The following is a 20853-nucleotide window of genomic DNA, read 5'->3' on the forward strand; positions in this document are numbered from 1 at the left end:
CAGGAAGGGGGAGATTCTCTCCCAGTGTGACTCAGGGGATCCCCACACCATGTTGTCCATTGTCCACTCCTGCGCCTCTGCCCTCATCCTCCCACTCCCTAGGAGCACTGCTGCTCATCAGGATTGATTCGGCCAAATGGTGCAGAGTCCTCTAACCTCAGAATTTGAGTTCCACTGTTTTCAAAAACTTGTCATAGTTCCTCCTGATGGCCCAGCCAGTCATTTTGGGGGAGTGCTTTTCTTTCATGAACTCGACCCGATGCTCTCTTTCCCCCCTCTCTTCTTCTCTCCACAAAAGGTGCTCTCTATCCTCCAAGGCAACACGGCTTTTCTCTCTCCCAATTCACATCTCTGTACCTTGTACGTGCCAGGTTTTCTGTAACTATGCAGACTGTTCTCCCAATCCTCACATTGATTTCCTAGGTGTTCAAAATAATTTGATGTTGGGGCATCTGGGTGGCTCTGTCAGGTAAGCACCTGACTCTTGAGTTTGGCTCAGGTCATGAGCTCATGGTCCTGAGATTGAGCCCCAGGCCAGGCTCCACAATGAGCACGGAGCCTGCCTGGGATTTTCTCTCTCTCCCTCTACCCCTCCCCTGCTCATGCACTCTCTCTCTCTCTCTTTCAAACAAACAAACAAACGTTAAAAAATGATTTGAGAGATGAGGCAAGCCCAGGGTCCCCCTACTACTTCACCATCTTATCTCCTCCCTCCTATTATGTCTTTTGGAGTATTTGGCCCATTTAAATTTAAAAGAATTATTGATAGGTATGTGCTTACTGACAGTTTGTTCATTGTTCTCTAGTTGTTTTTGTAGTTTTCCTCTTTTTTTCTTGTTTTCTTCCCTTGCGATTTACTTTCTTGAGTGTAACGCTTGGATACTTTTTCTCTTTATTGTAGTGTATCCGTTATAGGTTTTTGGTTTGTGGTACCACAAAGTTTACATATAACACCCTATGTGTATAGCGGTCTATTTTAAGGTGACAGTCACTTATGTTTGAACACATTTTATTTTTTAAATTTTTAAATGTTTACTTTTGAGAAAGAGAGGGGTGGAGGAGGGAGGGGGAAAGGGAGGGGAGAGGGGCAGAGAGAGAGGGAGACATAGAATCCAAAACAAGTTCGAGGCTCTGAACCCTCAGCACAGAGCCTACGAACCCACGAACCACGAGATCATGACCTGAGCAGAAGTCAGATGCTTAACGGACTGAGCCACCCAGCTGCCCGTTTGAACACATTTTCAAAGCTCTACATCTTTGCTCCCCCTTGCCAGTATATATGTATTGGATGTCATATTTTATATCTTTTTATTCTGTATCCCTTAACTAATTGTTGTAGATATAGTTAATTTTGCTACTTTTGTCTTTTAACCTTCATACTGGCTCTAGAAAGGATTGAAGTACTACCTTTACTATATATTTGCTTTTACCAGTGAACGTTTTTTTTCCCCATAAATTTCCTCTACTTATGTCCTTTTCTTTTCTGCTTAAAATAATCTTTTTAACATTTCTTGTAAAGCCAGTTTAGTGGTGATGAGCTCTTAAGTTTTTGCTTGCCTAACTCTTTATCTCTCCTGCAATTCTGAATGATAGCCTCCAAGGAGAATAATCTTGATTATAGGCTTTTTCCTTTCAGCAGCTTAAATATATCCTGTCACCTCCATCTGGCCAAAGTTTCCGCCGAAAATTTTGCTAATAGTCTTATGGGTGTTCCCTAATATGAAACAGGTTGCTTTCTTTTGCTTTTAAGATTTTCTCATTTATTGTTAATTTTTGACAGTTTAATTATTTTGTGTCGTGGTATAGATCTCTCTGTGTTCTGGACCTTTATGCCTATTTCCTTCTCCAGATTAGGGAAATTTCAGAATTATTTCTTCTATTATGTTTTCAGTGTTTCAAATATGCTCCTTTCTCTCACTCTTCTTCTGGTACCCCTATAATGTGAATGTTAATATGTTTGATGTCCCAGAGTTCCCTTAACCCATCTTCTTTTAAAAGTTCTTTTGCTGTTCTAATTGGGTGATTTCTAGTATTTTGTCTTCCAAATTGCTGATCTGTTTTTCTGCATCCTCGAAGCTACTGTGCATTCCATCAAAAGTATGTGTTTTCCAAATCAGTTATTATATTCTTCAGCTCTGATTAGTTATTTTTATTTTTTCTCTCTTTTTTGAAGTTCTTACCGAGTTCATCCACCTTTCTTTCATGTTTAGTGAAGCTCTTTATAACCATTGCTTTGAAGTCTTTATCAGGTAGATTAGTTATCTCTGATTTGTTCTTTTTCTTAGGTGTTTGTCTTATTCTTTTGTTTCAGACCTATGCTTCAGTCTCCATCATTTGTTGGACTCTGTGTTTCTATATTAGGTATGTCAGCTGTGACATATGGTCTTGAAGATAGTGGTTTTAGGTAGAAGGCCTGTGGGGCCCCAAAGTGCCATCCGTTATGGTTATGAAAATCAGGTGTTCCAGGGCTGTCTTCTGTGTGGGCTACCTGTGCCCTCTTATTATGACTTGGCTACAACTGCTGTGGGTATACTGGGGACAGGGTCGTCCCCCACCATATGGCTGAGAGGCCTGACTACAGTCGCTGTGGGCATTAGCACCCAGGGTAGCTGTCTCTGAGGCACAGTTGTGACTCCTGCAGGCATGATAGTGGCCAGAGCTTCCCTCCTCCAGCAGAAAGTCCTTTTGGAGATTCTGGTCCCATCTGAGGCTGCTACCAAGTATGGAAAGGTAAGAGCTGCTTTGGTGGGGGCAGCTGCCTGGGAAAGCAGGTTGGATGGGGTTGGTCTGCAGGGGAATGCCAGGGTGAGGTAAATGGTGTTAGCAGTGTAGATGGAAAGAACTGGTACACTGGCCAGGTAGGCTGAAGGACAGAAAGAAAGATGGCTTCCACCAGTGCCTGTTCCCTGATAAATTTCCTACGAATTTGACCCTTTGGCATCTGCCCTACAATTATTCAGTAAATCTTAACCTATGGCCGAGGCGTCTTTCAAACTGCTGCCTCTGCGCTGGTTCTGAGAGAATGAGATCATATGCAGGACCTTTAAGAGCAGAACCTCAATTTCCTCTAGCACTCAGGCACCCCTGGAGTTAAACCCTGCTGATGTTTTCTTTTCTTTTTTTTTTTTAATTGAAGCATAGTTGGCACATAGTTACATTAGTTTCAAGTGTACAACATAGTGATTCAACAGCTCTACACATCATGCTATGCTTACCACAAGTGTTGCTAACCATCTGTCACCATACAGCACTATTACAACTCCATTGACTATATTCCCAATATTGTACATTTCATACCTGTGACTTTATCTCCCACTCTCCACCTATTTTGCCCATCCACCCTCTCCTCTCTGGTGACCACAAGTTATTTTGTATTTATGGATATGTTTCTGTTTTGTTGATTCTTTTCTCAGATTCCACATAAAAGTAAAATCCTATATCTATCATTGTCTGATTTAGTTCACTTAGCATAATACCCTCTAGGTCCATTGATGTTATCGTAAGTGGCAAGATTTCATTTGTTGTGGCCAATATTCCACACACACCCAGGTGTGTGTATACCTCCCAACCTCTTTATCCATTCATCTATTAATAGATACTTAGATTGCTTCCATATCTTGGCTATTGCAAATAATGCTGCAATAAACAAAGGGGTGCATATATCTTTTAAAATTAGTGTTTTTATTTGGGTAAATAACCAGTAGTGGAATTACCGGATTGTATGACATTTACATTTTTAAGTTTTGGAGTAACCTTTATACTGTTTTCTGCCGTGGCTGCCCCAATTTACATGCCCACTAACAGTGCAAAAACATTATTTTTTTTCCACATTCTTTCCAACACTTATATTTTAAGCTATTCTGACATGTCTCAGGTGATATCTCATTGTGGTTTTGATTTTCATTTCCCTGCTGATTAGTGATGTTGCACATTTTTTCACATGACTTGGCCACCTGTAGATCTTCTTTAGGAAAATGTTTATTCAGGTCCTGTTTCCCCCCCCCCCCCTTTTTTCTTTATTAGTGTTGTTGGGTAAGTTTTTTGTGTACTTTGGCTATTAATCCCTTATTGGGTATATCATTTGCAAATGTCTTCTCCAATTCAGGAGGTTGCTTTTTTGTTTTGTTGATGGGTTCTTTTTCTATGAAAAAGCTTTTGTTTTGTTCTAATAATTTATTTTTGCTTTTGTTTTCCTTGCCTGAGGAGACTGATCCATAAAAATGTTACTAAAGATGGTGTCCAAGAGAATACTGTCTATGTTTTCTTTTAGGAGCGTTATAGTTTCAAGTCCCACATTTAGGTCTTTAATTTCTTTTCAGTTTATTTTTGTGTATGGTATAAGAAAGTGGTTGAGTTTTATTGTTTTGCATGTAGCTGTCCATTTTCCCCAAAACCATTTATTGGAGAATCGGTCTTTTCCCCATTGTATATTCTTGCCTCTTTTGTCCCAGATTACTTGACCATATAGGTGTGGTTTTCATTTCTGGGCTCTCTATCCTGTTCCATTAATCTGTGTATCTGTTTTTGTACAAGTACCATACTGTTTTGGTTATTATAGCTTTGTCACTGTTCGTGTTGTCTGGATCTGTGTCTGGTATGGCCAGGGTCCAAGGGCACTCCTTGCTGTGGCTGCCTTGGTGGGATGGCCAGGGCAGTCCCAGAGCTCTCTACACTAACGGTGCTCTTGCAGGGAGGCTGAAGCTGAAGTGGGTGCAAGTTGGCAGGACCTGGGGCTTTCTGCAAGGAGGGTATCCTGGCGGAACAGCTGAAGCTGAAGTGGTTATGAGCTGGGACATCCCAGGGTGCTCAGCGCAGGGGTATCCTGGGCATATTCTAGAGCAGTCTGCACTGGGGGTGCCCTACCAAGCCATCTGAAGCTGAAGTGGTGTGAGAATGGAGTTTTCTGGGGTACTTTGTGTCTGTGTCACCTTGGTGTGATGGCTGGAGCTATAGTGAGTGTTTCCAGGGTGCTGTGCTAAGGGCACTAGGTTTACAGAAGCAGTAGGCTGGCTAGGGCTCTGGACCCTGCTCTTATTTATACCATCAAGGTGGAGGAGGCACATGGCAGTCTCCAGCCCCTCCATCCCAGAGAGAGTTTCAGCAGTTCCCCTGCCTTGTGGCAGGGTTCTAAGGCTAGTTAATTTATATTATAGTCACTCTTTTAAACAACAGCTTCCTTCTGTCCCCCCACTCCAGGTGAGAGAAAGCACCTCGAACACTGCCCTTGTCTGCGCTATCAAGGTGGAGGGTACCAAAAACCATATGCTCACCAACCCTTTTGACCTGGGGAGAGTTCAAGCAACTCCCCTGTCATGTGGTTGTTCTAAGGCTGGATATTTTATAGATAGTTTCTTAGACTGTGGCTTTTTCCTCTGCCCCAAGGCAGATGAATCTGCTTATGGTTCCTCAGTTCGATCTCTTCTCACTGCAGTTTGAAGCACTGGCCCTGGGAGGTTCCTTTTTGTCGCCGTGTCTCGTCTCTTTTGCCATTCTCTATGAGGGTATTTCTCTTGTGTTATGCAGAAGCAGTTCATTCATCCTTCAGTTTTTCTTTAGGAGCAATGGGTGTATAAATACGTGTAGGTTTGGGGTGTCTATGAAGGAGGTGAGTTCATGGTCTTCCTTCATCTGAAAAATCGTGATCTTCAAAGCCAGGTGTTATTGGGGCTCATTTTCTTGTTTCAGACACCCCAGTTCAGGGGTTCCCAACATGGAGCTTGAACCCCTCATTCTTCAGGAGGACTTTCTATGATATCCATTCTGCTTATGGGTTGCCACTAGATACTTATCAAATTGCTATTTTTTTCACCATATTTCAGGGTGAGCAACATTGTATGTGAGGCCCCCAAGAGGTGAATCTGTTTCCTATAGCACTTTGAACCCCCTAGACATCAGCCCCATTTGTTTTCTAAGCCAGATGCTCTGAAGGTTTACCTCTCTATTTATAGACTCAGGGGCTGGGGTGTCCTATGTGGGGCAACAAACGTTAGTCTTTTTTGTTGTGGAAATCAGAGGAAGAAAGATTTGGTGTGTCTGTGGGAGGGGATGAGTTCAAGATCTTTCTATAAACCTTGCTTTGTCTAAGCTCAATTCCTAATAGGGTACTTAAAATTAGCCTCTCAACTCATCTCCTCAAAACAGGAAAGGGTAAACCCTTTTCTGGAAAAAAAAAAAAAAAAAACCTAGATAGCTTTTAGACTGGTTATTTTACAAGGGAGGTCTAGTACATAATAAAAAACAATGAAAAGACCTGTGAAGAGGCAAGAAAATGTGTCCCATAATTTAGGAAAATATCGGTAGAAGTAGATACACATATCTACTTGATATGTCAAATACTTGATTGACAAAAACTACAAAATAACTACCATAAATTTTAAAGAAATAGAAAATATTGACAAAAAAGTACAGATTGTATAACTAAAATATCTAAGATTTTAAATGAATTTTAGCATCAGCTTGAACAAGACAAAACAATGTATGGAACTCAAAGGTGGGTCAATAACACAAATGGAAGCACAGAGAGAAAAGAACTAAAAAAATAACAAAGCATATGGGACCTAATACAGGGATATTGACATGTGGTTTAATATGTTTGTAAACAGAGTATCAGAAAAAGGATGAGACACAGCATGGGATAGAAGCAGTATTGCTGAGAGGTTTCTAAAATAGATAAAAGACATCAACCCACATAGTCAAGATTCACAGTGAACAAAACACCAGACAAATACAAAGAAAACTAAGCATGTGTCATGGCACGTTGATGTGAAGTTCACATTTCATTAGCCAGAACTGGTCAAAAGACCACACATAAATGCAAGTGTTTAAGAAGGAAGGAAAAGATAAAAAAATATATTGGTGACAACGAACCTCAACGTGTCTCCAGAAGCATATTACAGTATAGTTTTAATCTCACTGAATCTGTCCCTTAAGGAATCTTTTCTACAGTCGCCTAAATTTGATTTGTGTGTTTAATGATAAAGTAAATCTGCATTTGGTAAATTTCAAAAATGTGAAGTGCTGTAGCCTTTACTTGTTCAGCACTTGTATTCTACCATGACACTAGTCCATCACTGCCAGAATCCTTGGAGTCACTTGCCCCCTTTCTGAATTCTCTATAGTGCTGTCATTTGGAAATAGTGAAGTAAAAGGCTGTGTCTCTGTTAATAATTACTATATATAAGGTATTTATTGGGCATCTACTAATCGTCATGCTCTGGTTTAGGTTCCAGAAACAGAGTTTTTAATACAGAGAAAGATTTTTACCTCTGTGAATTTTATGTTATTTGGAGGGAGACAATTTAAAAAATAAGTAAAATATAGATCATTGGGTAATAATCCTGGAAAGGAAAGTGGAGGGTTGCAGTTAAAAAATGGTAACCATGGATGCAACTGAGAAAGTAACATCTGAAGACAGTGGTGAGTAAACAAGGAAGCTTTTGGAGGGAAAAAAAAACCAAAACATTTGAGGAGACAGGACTTGCAGGTAGAGAATCCCTCCAGTAGGTAAATGTGTGCTTGATGTGCTCAAGGAAGAATAAATCAGCAAATGTGACAGAAGGGGAATGAACATCATGTGTTAGGGAGCAGGGAGTATTGGGGACGAGGTCAGAGAAGCAATGCAAGCCAGGCACTGGGGATGGGGTTTGTGAGCCTGGTTTGATATTGCAATGCCTGGGCTTTTTCTCTGATCTAGATGAGAGCCCATTAGAAGGTTTTAGACAGGTGATATAATCTGAATTAAATTTTATCAAGATCACTCTGACTTATGTGGAAAGTAGGTTGAAAAGGGACCAGAACAGAAGTAGATTCAATAGTTAGGAAGCAATTGAAATAATGAATGATGGTGGTGGTTTTGATAAAGTAGGAGCAGTAGAAGTAGTGAGATAATGTTGATTTTCTTCAATATTTGAAGATTGTGCTGATGACTCTGCTTATAGAGATATGTATGGGCACAAGAGAAAGAAGGAATTCTGTAATTCTGAGGTTTTGGTGTGAAAAATTAAAATGTTGGAAACACCATGATGAATAAGGAAGAGGGTGGTAACTCGGTCTTTGGCCTGTTACCTCAAATGCCTCAGAGGCAGCTGGAAACAGGAGTTGGAATTCATGGGAGGGGCCTTTTAAGAAATGCTGAAAGGAGTTCTTCAAGCTGTAATAAAAGAATGCTAATTAGTAACATGAAAATATACAACACACTGGTAACTGTATAGTTAAATTCAGAATACTCTAATACTGTAATATGATGATGTATTAACCACTTAACTAATATAACTTAATCATTAGTATAGCTAGTTATTTTTAATACTTTTAACCTCTATAACAATTTGCTCATGAATACACAATATGGAAAGTAGAGTAGTTTTTTTAAATCAGTGTAAAATAGACTATTATAAGATACTTTATGGTTACCACGAGGCTTATATAAGATAATATCCTATAGTAGATACACAAAAAAATAAAGAGAAGGGAGTTAAACCATACATAAAATCATCAATTCATAAAGGGAGACAGCAAAAGAGGAAGAAAGGAACAAGAGAATTACAAGAAAAAGCCAAAAAACAATTAAATCTTTACCTATCAATAATACTTTAAATAAAAATAAATGAAATTCTACAATCAAAAGGCATAGAGTGGCTGAGTGGATAAAAACAAGACCCAAATATAATGACTACAAGAGACCCACATAGGCTCAAAGTAAAGAGATGGGAAAAGATATCATATGCAAATGGAAAACAAAAGAGAGGAGTGTATATATTTCTATTAGACCCACTAGACCTTAAATCAAAAAAAAAAAAAAGTAACAAGAGATGAAGAAGGTCAGTATATAATGCTAAAGGGGTTAATTTACAAGAGAATATAAAAATTGTAAAAATATATGCACACCCAACATCAGAGCACCTAAATGTATTAAGAAAACACAAAATAGTGAAGGGAGAAATTGACGATTATACAATAACAAGGAAATTTATACCTTACTTTCAAGAATGGATATGTCATCCAGACAGAAAATCAATAAGGAAACACTGGACTTGGAATATACTTTAGACCAAATAGACCTAACCTGTATAAAGAACATTCCATTCAACAGCAGAATACATATTTTTCTTAAGTGCACATGGAATATTCTCCAGGATAGATCATATGCTAGGCCATAAAACAAGTCTTAGCAAATTTAAAAAGGTTGAAATCCTAGCAAGTATCTTTTCTGACCACTATTATATAAAACTAGAAATCAGTAACAGGAAGAAAATGGAAAATTCACAGAAAAGTAGAAATTAAAACATTCCTGAAAACCATATAGAAAAAGCTTCTCGATGGGAGCTCAGTCAGTTAAGTGTAGGACTTCAGATCGGGTCATGATCTCATGATTTATGAGTTTGAGCCCCAAGTCAGGCTCTGTGCTGACATCTCAGAGCCTGGGGCCTGCTTCAAATTCTGTGTCTCACTCTATCTCTGCTCTTCCCCTACTTGCACTCTGTCTCTAGAGAGAGCTCTCTAAAATAAATACAAATTAAAAAAAGAAAAGAAAAAGCTCCTTCACAGTGGTCTCAGTCACATTATTATTTTTTTTTTTGATAGGACACCAAAGCACAAGCAAAGAAAGCAAAATTAAATGGTAACCTACAGAATGGAAGAAATTTTTCATCAAGTGTCTATTTGATAAGGAGTTGACATCCAAAGGTATCAATGGCAAAAGCCCCAAAGACAAAGGACCAGCAGGTACGTGGGAAGGTGCTCAACATTAATAATTATGAGGAAAAATGCAAACCAAAATCACCATACCACTTTATATCTGTTAGAATGGGTAGAAAGACAAGAAATAATGAGTGTTGGTAAACCCATGGAGGAAAGGCAACTGTAGTGCAAGTGTCCATTGACAAAGGAATGGATAAAGAAAATGTGATATGTATATAAAGATATGTGATACACACAGTGGAAAGCTATTTGGCTATGAAGAAGGAAATCCTGCCATTTGCAATAACATAGATGGAACTTGAGGCATTATGCTCAACGAAACAAGTCAGAAAAAGACAAGTACTATTAAAAATGCAGTACTATCAACTACACTCACCATGTTTGACATGAAATTCTTAGACCTTGCTCATTTTATAGCTGAAGGTTTGTAAACTTTTACCAATCTCTCCCTTGTCCTCTACCTTCCAGTCCCTAGCAATGACTTTTCTACTCTGTTTCTATGAGTTTGATTTTTTTTTCTTTTTTTTGCTTTAGATTCCACATGTCAGAACGCAAAGTATTTTACTCACAGAGATAGAAGAATGGTGGTTCTCAGGGGCTGGAAGAAATGGGAAGATGTTCATCAAAGGGTACAAACTTCTAGTTATAAGTTCTGGGGAGTCTAATATATGGCACAGTGATTATAGTTAACAAGACTGTTAGGAGAGATTGCTGGGAGAGTAGATTTAAAATGTACTCACCCCATACACAAAATGATGATTAAGTGAGGTGTTAATCTTATTGAGGTAATAATTTTACAGTATATACATGTATGAAATCATCACATTCTATACCTTAAACTTATACAACGTTCCATTTGAATTATATCTCAATAAAGCAGGAGTGGGAGGAAGGAACCAACAAGGAGAAATGGATTAAAAAGGGAGTGTGTTGTGAAGAAAGTGCTTCAAAGAGAAGGGAGTAATTACCTCTGGCATGTGTTGTGGGTAATGCAGGTAAAATAAGGACTAAAAATTAGTGGCTTTAACCACATGGAACCCATGCACCATCACGAAAAGCAAGACCACAGTGGATGTGCTGGTCATGCATTGTTCGAAGGTGCCCAACCAAGTGGGTGAGTGGTCACAAAATACTACCTGCATTGTGCTCCATCCCATGGAGGGTACAGCTATCTGTAATTCATCCATCCAGAGGGGTACCATTTTCTAATTCGCACAGACACAATATTTGCTAGCTGAGACCCTGTTGACAAAATTCTGGATCAATGCATTTTTGGAGTGGATTCAAAAGAGGAGAGGGGAAGGAATTGGAGACACTGTGTGTCTGTACAGGAGCCAATAAACCAGGAGAACAATGAGTTGGTACCTGGCTAGCACTAGGGAAACAAAAACTTTATTTTTATTATTTAGAAAATGAGAGCTTTAACCATTAAGTCTGGACACTGATGGGAAAGATTCAGTACAGAGTAGTTCTGTGTACTTGTTTTATACTGGACATAATATGGTATGTCATTTACTCTGGTGAGTAAAAAAAAAAAAAAAGAAAAGGTTAAAAAAAGTTATCTTAGGCTATACACTTGTTTGTTCACTGCTGTTTTCCTCATGCTTAGAAAATGCCCAGGATGTAATAGACAGTCAATTACTATTTGTTGAATATTAATCAGAATTTGATATCATATCATCTAATTTCCTATCCTGAACCTTCAACAGCTGGACTCTGATACCTTTTCATGCAGGTCTATGTACACAGCAGTAATTCATTTGGACTGCTTTTGTAGAGAGAGGAAAGGGCACATTTATTCATAAAACTAATAATCTCCCTGCAGACCGAGAGCATGTCTTCCCAAATCTGTATGTGACTTAAGCACGATGTTTGGCACAACTTAAGTATTCAGGATAATCAAGGATTTGTATGTTCCAAAGCCACTTGATTATGTGAGTTGGATTAACATTTATTATACTGCCAAATAATTCATTCAATAAATTTAAATTTAAAATCTGTTTTAAATGCTGATGTTTTACTGATTAATAATAATATATGCTTATTATAGAAAGTGTAGAAAATGCAGAAAAGTAGAAGAAAACCATTTCACCTCTAACCCCAATATCCACAGACCATCGCTGTTGATCATTTTGGTACGTTTTCTCCCACCCAATATAAGTTGATGGTTCTGGAGATCATTGCAATAATAATAATAATGACAATTACATTGCTTATGCACATACAAGATGCATTATCTCATTCAAACTTCACAGCCAACCTGTGAAGAAGGCATTAGTTCTGTAGCATTTTATAAATGAGAAAAATGAGGCTCAGAGAGATTGAGTCATTTTCCCAAGGCTGTTGCCCTTTAGTTCCCCCCTCTGGTTTCAAGTGCTATTAAATCTAATTTTCTCTAAGGTTGGAAAGGGTCGGTTCTGCTTTTAAGTGTCTGTCATGCACCCTTTAACAATTAAACATTCTTCTTGAAAGACTTCATTGATTGAGTCCCCTTGAAGACTCTGGGACTCCCTTTGCCTCTGCTCTCTGATCTGAGCAGCCTGCTTTGTTTAAATTTTTTTTTTTTAACGTTTATTTATTTATTTTTGAGACAGAGAGAGACCGAGCATGAACAGGGGAGGGGCAGAGAGAGAGGGAGACACAGAATCTGAAACAGGCTCCAGGCTCTGAGCTGTCAGCACAGAGCCCCACGCGGGGCTCGAACTCACGGACTGTGAGATCATGACCTGAGCGGAAGTCGACGCTTAACCCACCGAGCCAGCCAGGCACCCCTAAGCAGCCTGCTTTGTAAACATAAATTTGCTCCATGGGTCTATTGTTCTTTTTAACAATCCTCAACCCATCCCCCACCCTCAAATGTTTATTTGAATTTTTTTTTTCCCCACAGAATCTGATATAAATTCTTGACACAATGGAGGTGATGAATAAATATACTTGCGTGAGTGGTAAGTTCTTCCATACCTGTAGTCTGATCTTTATCCTACATTTTGGGTTTATTTACTCTGTTTCTGATATTGGGGGTCAGCATAGTATGAGGTGAGAAAATAGCAGAGGACCTTCCTTTCTGTTTACTAACCTCTTCTAAGATTTTATGGGGAAAAGAAACAGCACTTTGAAGGCAGAGGTGGGAAGACTGATGTAAGGCACAGTTTGGGTATATACTGCATTGTGTGGATAATGACAATGGTCAGTTCTTAACAGAACAGTGGTTCCCACATGGGAGCATTGTTAAGCTTATTTGCTAAAAGTGATCCCTGCTGTGTTAAAAGGGGAAATAAATATCCCACTTTTATTTTATTTTTGCTACAGAAGAGAGAATAATTTTTTTTGAGATGCCTAGCTTTTTTAGCAGCCTGCCAAAGTTACTATTACCATCATTTGTTACAGTGGCTTTAAAAACATAAAACAAAAAATTCTTACATTCACCATGTCTGTTCAGAACCTATTTTAACATTCAGTCATGTCTCTTTGCTGATCTTTTGTACTGCTGCTGTGTTGGCATTAGCTTTGCTATTTATGATTCTGCATTCCTAGTATGACTCTCACATGTTCTTTAGTTCAGTACAAAAATATATTTGACCTGTCCTAAAAGAACTTAATTTAAAACCAACCCTTCTGAAGTTGTTTCTGCCTGTGTCTTCTAAATCTTGATGACCAAATCCAGAACTGTAAAATGGGAATTTCCATTTCATTTCTATTCCATTGAGATGAAATGTTCTTTATTCCTTCTCCTGTCTCCAGGAGGGCAGTAATCAATTTGGGGGAAATATTTATCACTGATTCATGAAGGTGACCCTTGTGTCTATCTGTATTTTATGTGAGGATATGGGAGCACCTTCCTGGCCTCATTTTGTACATACTTTCAGACTGGTCAGCTCCAATCATGTTTATATAAGGGGGGGGGGATCTATAATAATCTTCTTCTTTTTTAAAAAAATTTTTTTTTAACGTTTATTTATTTTTGAGACAGAGAGAGACAGAGCATGAACAGGGGAGGGTCAGAGAGAGGGAGACACAGAATCTGAAACAGGCTCCAGGCTCTGAGCTGTCAGCACAGAGCCCGACGCGGGGCTCGAACTCATGGACTGCGAGATAGTGACCTGAGCCAAAGTCGGTCGCTTAACCGACTGAGCCACCCAGGCGCCCCTACAATAATCTTCTTCTTAAGGATAAAGGCCAGAGTTCAAAATCTGGCTCTATGTGTACTCACTTAGATTTCTTTTGTAAAAAGAACAGAAGAAAACACACATGCACGATGTGTGCTTTGATTTCACAGAGTCACTTTTTCCCCCACAGCCTCCAAAATTGTGTCCTCTACTTTGCCCCACTTCACCCCTTTATTCTTAAGACAAATTATGGGATGATATGTTAAGTTCTACCCGCTCTTGTCATTGTTTGTCACCCCTAAAAACCAATATATATTCTTATTTCATATGCTTTTATATGCCCAGATATGTGTTAGGCCAGTAGTTCTCAGCCAGTGTGATTCACCGCCCCCCTCCAGGGGGCCTTGGCAATGGCTGGAAATCTTTTTGATTGTCATGATTTTAGTGGAGGAAAGTACGACATAGTGGTGGAAGCCAGGGATACTACTCAATATCCAACATTACATAGGAGAGCTTCCCACAACAAAGAATGATCTGGTCTAACATGCCAAATTTGAGATAGCCTGTGTGGGCCCTGAATAGAGACATATAAAGCACAAGACATTTAAAGTAAAAACATCTTATATATACGGTAGCATAAAATAATAACTGGTTAGGGTACAGAGGACATAGATGAGTTATACTAGGGTTGGAGAGGGGAGATTTGTTAGAAATTTTCTGTTGACAAGATAGTGTTTTGAGACTACAGAAATGGAAATTTTTCTTGGTGTGAAGGAATGTGGAGTGTGGTATATAGGCTGAAGTAGCGAATGAAGCAAAATCTGGAGGGTAAATCAGCATATCAAGTTTAAAGAATAATAGAAGGTAAAAACAAGGCATGAGCATCTATCAACAATCCTAGATGGATGGCTTCACATACAGTCCTAATCATTGGTCCTTTTCCCTTCTAGAAAGAATATTAGTGGAAAGGTGGGGAGAGGTGTCTGAATTAACTATTTGGACACTAGAGCCTGGAAGGCAATTGGGAATTTATTTTAACAGGTTCGTAAAAGATGATGGGGCTCAAGGGAAACTGTCTTGGACTGGGAGTGAGTGGAAGTCCATGATGACCATTCAAGGATATGGTAGTTTTCTTTCTTTTCCTCTCTTTCACAGACTGTGTGGGTGGCATGCAGCCTCACTATAGGTAAAAATTAACTAGCTCATTTTCTCTTGGGTCAAAGAAACAGCTACCAGAAGGAGACGGTAAAGCATGTAGTGTAAGATTGTTCTTTGCCCATCATATTCTAGATGGACTTCCTAGTTTCTGGCAAATGGGTCGCATGAATAATAGTGTCATGCAACAAGGAAGTGAACACAGGCAAGGAGCAGATTGGGAGAATTCCTGTGGGACCTTCAGGAAGAGAGACTCTTTACCATTCAGGGACTGTGTGTGTCAAGGATAGCAGAGATGGAAACGATCAGGTTGGAGGTAATAAATGCAAGATCAAGCAAGAGGAATATATAGAGCTATACAAGAGAAAGGTTTGGTACAGAATAGTGAAAAACACTGCTATTTAGGCTCCAGGAGACTCAGAATTGCTACGGAGAAGGCTGGTAAGCAACAAAAATGTTGCGTGGAGGAATTTAACAGAAAGAAGTCTTTTAGCTTAGTTTTACTCTAGGGAAGTAGATTTTGGATGGGGTGGAGTGTTACACTTAGTTATACATGTCTATTTAACTTAAAATTGTTTACAATTTAAAACAATTTAAAATTGTTACAATGAGTATTTTTTTAAATACACTCTAATTTTGCTAGAGTATATAATTTACATACAAGAAAATATACTTTTTAAAGTGAATAGATTAATGCTCTTTAATATTTTCACCCATGTAATCTGACTATAATCAACATATAAAATATTTTGCCATCCTAGAAAATTCTATTGTGAGCCATTTCAATCAAGACTGCAACATCAATTTCTGCCTGCATTTAAAGCTTGCTAATCTGCCTACAGTTTTCACCACCAGCTCCCACACTTGTGTGAGCCAATTCTTAAAAACAAAAAACCTCTTTATATAAATAGGAGTTTGCTTGTATTTTCAGCTATGTTATTGGCTAAATACACATTTCGGATTGTTATGCTTGGTGAATTGACACTCCCATCATTAGTATGCCACATTTTTTTATATTCATTTATTTTTTATATTTGTCTCTTTATACAACCTAAAAAAAATGCCTATGAAATATTAAGTTGGGTCTTTCTTTTTTTTTTTAAGTCAAATCTGACAGTCTCTGCAGAGCAGTCCAAGAAAGCAGCATAAAAAGATTCCTAAACTCACCTCCTCCTGTGGACAGCAATATAAAGCATATTTTTCCTGAGGAGGAACTGAAGGCTGATTAAACGGCTTCTGCACAACAAATGATAGCAGAATCACATAGAGAAGAGATGAAGCCATAGTAACTACAAAACACCTATGCTAGACACAGTGACATACAGAAGGGAAGACTATCATCAAGGAGTCTGTGCACAGATTTGCCCACCCTAAGGCACAGTAAAAACAACAACAATGGTTTAAAGGACAACTGGACTGTGAAAGTTTTGAGAAGATGGTGGAATAGGAGAATCCTGAGCTCAGGTCCTCTCATAGAAGTATCAAGATAAGAGCTACATCTGTGAGACTAACTCTGAAATGACCTCAAGACTGGCAGAACAGACCTTCCATAGCCAACTGTAGATAGAAGGCCACCTCAAAACGGGTAAGAGGGGCAGAGACAGAGTTGGGAACCATAACCCTGGGTAGGACTAACCTCGAATAGAAGGGACATTACAAGCTCAGAAGAGTGAGAAAATCAGACTCCTATCAGACACTGGGAACCTGCACTGGAAGGACCAGTTTCTATAACATTTGGCTTTGAAAACCAGCACAGTTAAACTCTAGGAGAGCTGGAGGGTGATATGAAAATGAGCTCCTGCACATGAGAATCCAGCAACTAAATAACTCAGCCTGAGACACAGCACAGGAAGAGGAGTTTGAGATTCATTGAATAATCTTAGAACATGTGTTGGAGTGGCAAGGATCCCCAAGAGATTCCTCTGGGAACAAAAATGCAAGGTGGAGCCATATCTCTTCCCCTTCCCCGGCCTAGAGAGCCAAATACTTGTGGGAGCCAATGGGAATACTCTCCACCTACCTTGCTAGCACCACAGGACCCACCCTGGCATTCTCTGTGGCCCAGGCATCCATCCAAAGTGGCTCCTGCCCCATAACACCTTGCAATCAGCCCCGGCTTGGACCACTGCCACTCCAAAATGACTCCTGCCCTGGGGAAAGGGGAAGATAAGTCCATACATCAGTACGCCCACAGTTCATAGAGCCTGGCCTCTTAGCTGGCTTATGCAGGGAGCAAGCTCTGCCCTTGGGTACACTTGCCATAGTGACAGAAAGGCTAACTACAGACAGACTGAGATAGCCCACCAAAGAGCTTGTGGCTGTTACAGGCCTCTCAACAGTGTGGGGAGCAAACTCTGCCCAGTGTACCCAAGAAAAGAAACGGGTCATTGCAGCCAGCTGGGCTCAATGCAACAGGGGCTTTACCACAACAGGAAGGTTCACAAGGGACACTTCTGGTGTGCCTGGTTCTAGTGACTAGGGAGATTTCACTATAGGGCACCACAAGGTCTTTTCTTTCAAGACCAGGAGATGTAGCTGGCCTACATAATACATCCCACATGAAAGAACAAGACAAAAATCACACTAACAGGGCTAAATGAAATGGAAGCAAGCAGTATGCCTCATAAGGAATTCAAAATTATTTAGTTCATAAAGATACTCAACCACACCTGAGAGAAAAAAATGGATGAACTCCGTATGAATTTCAACAGAGATACAAAACATAAAAAGGAGCCAGTTAGAGCTAAAGAATTCAATAACTAAAATTAAAAAAAAAACGCACTAGAGGGAATCAATAGCAGATTATAGGATACAGAAAAACGGATCAGCAATCTGCAAGGCAGGGTAATAAAAAGCAACCAAACTGAACAGTAATAATAATAACAATAAAAAAATAGCTTCAGTGACCCTGTGGTATTAAGCATAACATCTGCATTATAGGGATCCCAGAAAAAGCAGGGGCAGAAAACTTTCCTAAGCTTGGGAAGAGAACACATCAGGTCCAGGATGGATACACAGAAAGCCCCTGACAAAATGAATCCAAGGACAGCTATACCTGGACACACAATAATGAAAATGGCAAAAAGTAATGATAAAGAATTTTTAAAGCAGTGAAAGACTACAGTGACATAAAGGAAAACTCATAATGCTATCAGATATTTTTTCAGCAGAAACTTTACAGGGCAGAAGGGAGTGGCATGATACATTCATACTTCTGACAGGAAAAAACCTACAATCAAGAAAATTCTACCAAGCATTCTATTCAGAATAGAGGAGAGATAAAGAGTTTCCCAGACAAGCAAAAATTAAAACTCGTCATTACAAAAACGGTCTTACAAGAAATGTTAAAGGGATTTAAATGGAAAAAAAAAATCCACCATCAGTAAAAATAGGAAATTATGAAACAAAATTAATGGCAAAGAAAAACATATATTAAAGTAGAGCAATTATAAATGTATGGAAGCTAAACATAAAAATAGTAAAATCAGTTATATCTGTAAAAATTAGTCAAGGGATACACAATATATAAAATATGTATACATAAAATGTGGACATGGGAATAAAATGCAGTGCTTTGTGAATGTGGTCAGACTTAACCATGAATTGAATAAACTGCTATAGACATAGGTGGTTATATCTAAACCCTCTGGTAACCACTAATTGAAACCTGTAACAGATACACAAAAAATAAAGACAAAGGAATCCAAGCATTACATTAAAGAAAGCCATCAGACCACAAGGGAAGAGAGAAAGAGATGAAGGAACAAAGAAGAATTACAAAAACTGTAAAACAAGTAACAAAATGGCAGCGATTTACATACCTATCAACAGTTACTTTAAACATAAGTGGACTAAATGCTCCAATAAAATGATATAGGGTGACTGAATGGAAGAAGAAGAAAAGACCCATTTATGTAACCTACAAGAAACTCTCTTCAGATCTGAATACATACACAATCTGAAAATAAAAGGGTGGAAAAATATATTCTATGTAAATAGAAGCAAAAATAAAAGCTGGCGTAGCAATTCTTATTTCAGGCAAAAAAGACTTTAAAACAAAGACTGTAGAAAGAGACAGAGAAAACCATTATCTACTGAAAAAGGGATCCAATCCAACAAAAGAATGTAACAGTTGCAAATATCAACATAGAACCTAAGTTCGTAAAGCAAATGTTAACAGACTAAAAGGGAAAAATTGACAGTAATACAGTAATAGTAGGGGACTTCAACATCTCACTTACACCAATAGACTGATCACCAAGACAGAAAATCAATAAGCAAACAGTGGCTTTGAATGGCACATTAGACCAGATCGACTTAACAGATATGTAGAATAGTGCAGTACACGCTCTTTTCAAGTGTACATGGAATACTCTTTAGGATAGGAGAGTTAGGCCACAAAACAAGTCTCAATGAATTTAAGAAGACTGAAATCATATCAAGAATCTTTTCTGACCACAATGCTATCAAACTAGAAATCAGTTACAAGAACTGAACAAAACACAAGTAGATGGAAGCTAAACAACATGTTACTACACAACCAATGGATCAATGAAAAAATCAAAGAGGAAATCAAAAGTTACCTTGAGACAAACGGAAGTGGAAACCCACATCCAAAACCTGAGGAATGCAACAAAAACAGTTCTGAGAGACAAGTTTATAGTGATACAGGTCAACCTCAAAAAATAAGAAAAATCCCAAATAAACAATCTAACTTTACAGCTTACGGAACTAGAAAAGAAGAAGCAGAGCCCAAAGTTAGAAAGAAACAGTAAAGATTAGAACAGAAAAAATGAAATAGAGACTAAAAGAACAGTGGAAAAGATCAATAAAAACTAAATCTGGTCTTAAAAAAGATAAACAAAATCAATAAACTTTTAGCCAGACTCTTCAAGAAAAAAGAGACAGGATTCAAATAAAATCAGAAATAAAGGAAAAGAAATAATAACTGACACCACAGAAATACAAAGAATTATGAGAATATTATGAATAATTATGTGCCAACACACTGGATAATCTAGAAAAAATGGATAAATTGCTAGAAACATACAATCTTCTAAAAATGAATCAGGGAGAAACAGAAAATTAGAGCAGCTGAGGACTAGTAATGAAATTGAATCAGTAATCAAAAAACTCTGAATAAACTAAAGTTCAGAGCTAGATAGCTTCACAGGTGAATTCTACCAAACATTTAGAGAAGAGTTAGCAACTTCTCCTCAAATTATTCCAAAACAATAGAAGAGGAAAGAAGACTTCCAATTTATTTTATGAGACCAGCGATACCCCGACACCAAAATCACACAGACACTACAAAAGAAAACTACAGGTTGATATCATTGATGAACATAGATGCAAAAATCCTCAACAAAATATTAGAAAACCAAATTCAAAAATACATTTAAAAATTACCACAATTAGGTGGGATTTATTCCAGTGATACAAGCATGGTTTAATATTTGCAAATCAATGTGATATAGCATATTAACAAGAGGAAGGATTAAAAACCATATGATCATCTCAATAGATGCAGGAAAGGCATTTGACAAAATTCTTCATCTGTTCATGACAAAAACTCTCAACAAAGTAGGTTTACAGGAAACATACCTCAACACAATAAAGGCCAATATGAAAAATCCATAGCTAACATCATACCATATGGTGAGAAACTAACAGCTTTTACCCTAAGACCAGGAATAAGACAGAATGTCCATTCTTGCCACTTTTTTCAACATAGTACTAGAAGTCCTAGCCACAGCTATCAGACCAGCAATAAAAGGCATCTGAATTGGTAAAAAGAAGTAAACCTGTCATTCTTTGCAGATGTCGTGATAGCATAAATAAAAAACTCTACAGACTCTACCAATAAACTATTAGAATAAATAAATTCAGTAAAATT

Source organism: Panthera tigris, chromosome B3 (genome assembly GCF_018350195.1).
Source record: "Panthera tigris isolate Pti1 chromosome B3, P.tigris_Pti1_mat1.1, whole genome shotgun sequence".
In the NCBI taxonomy this organism is placed as follows: domain Eukaryota; kingdom Metazoa; phylum Chordata; class Mammalia; order Carnivora; family Felidae; genus Panthera; species Panthera tigris.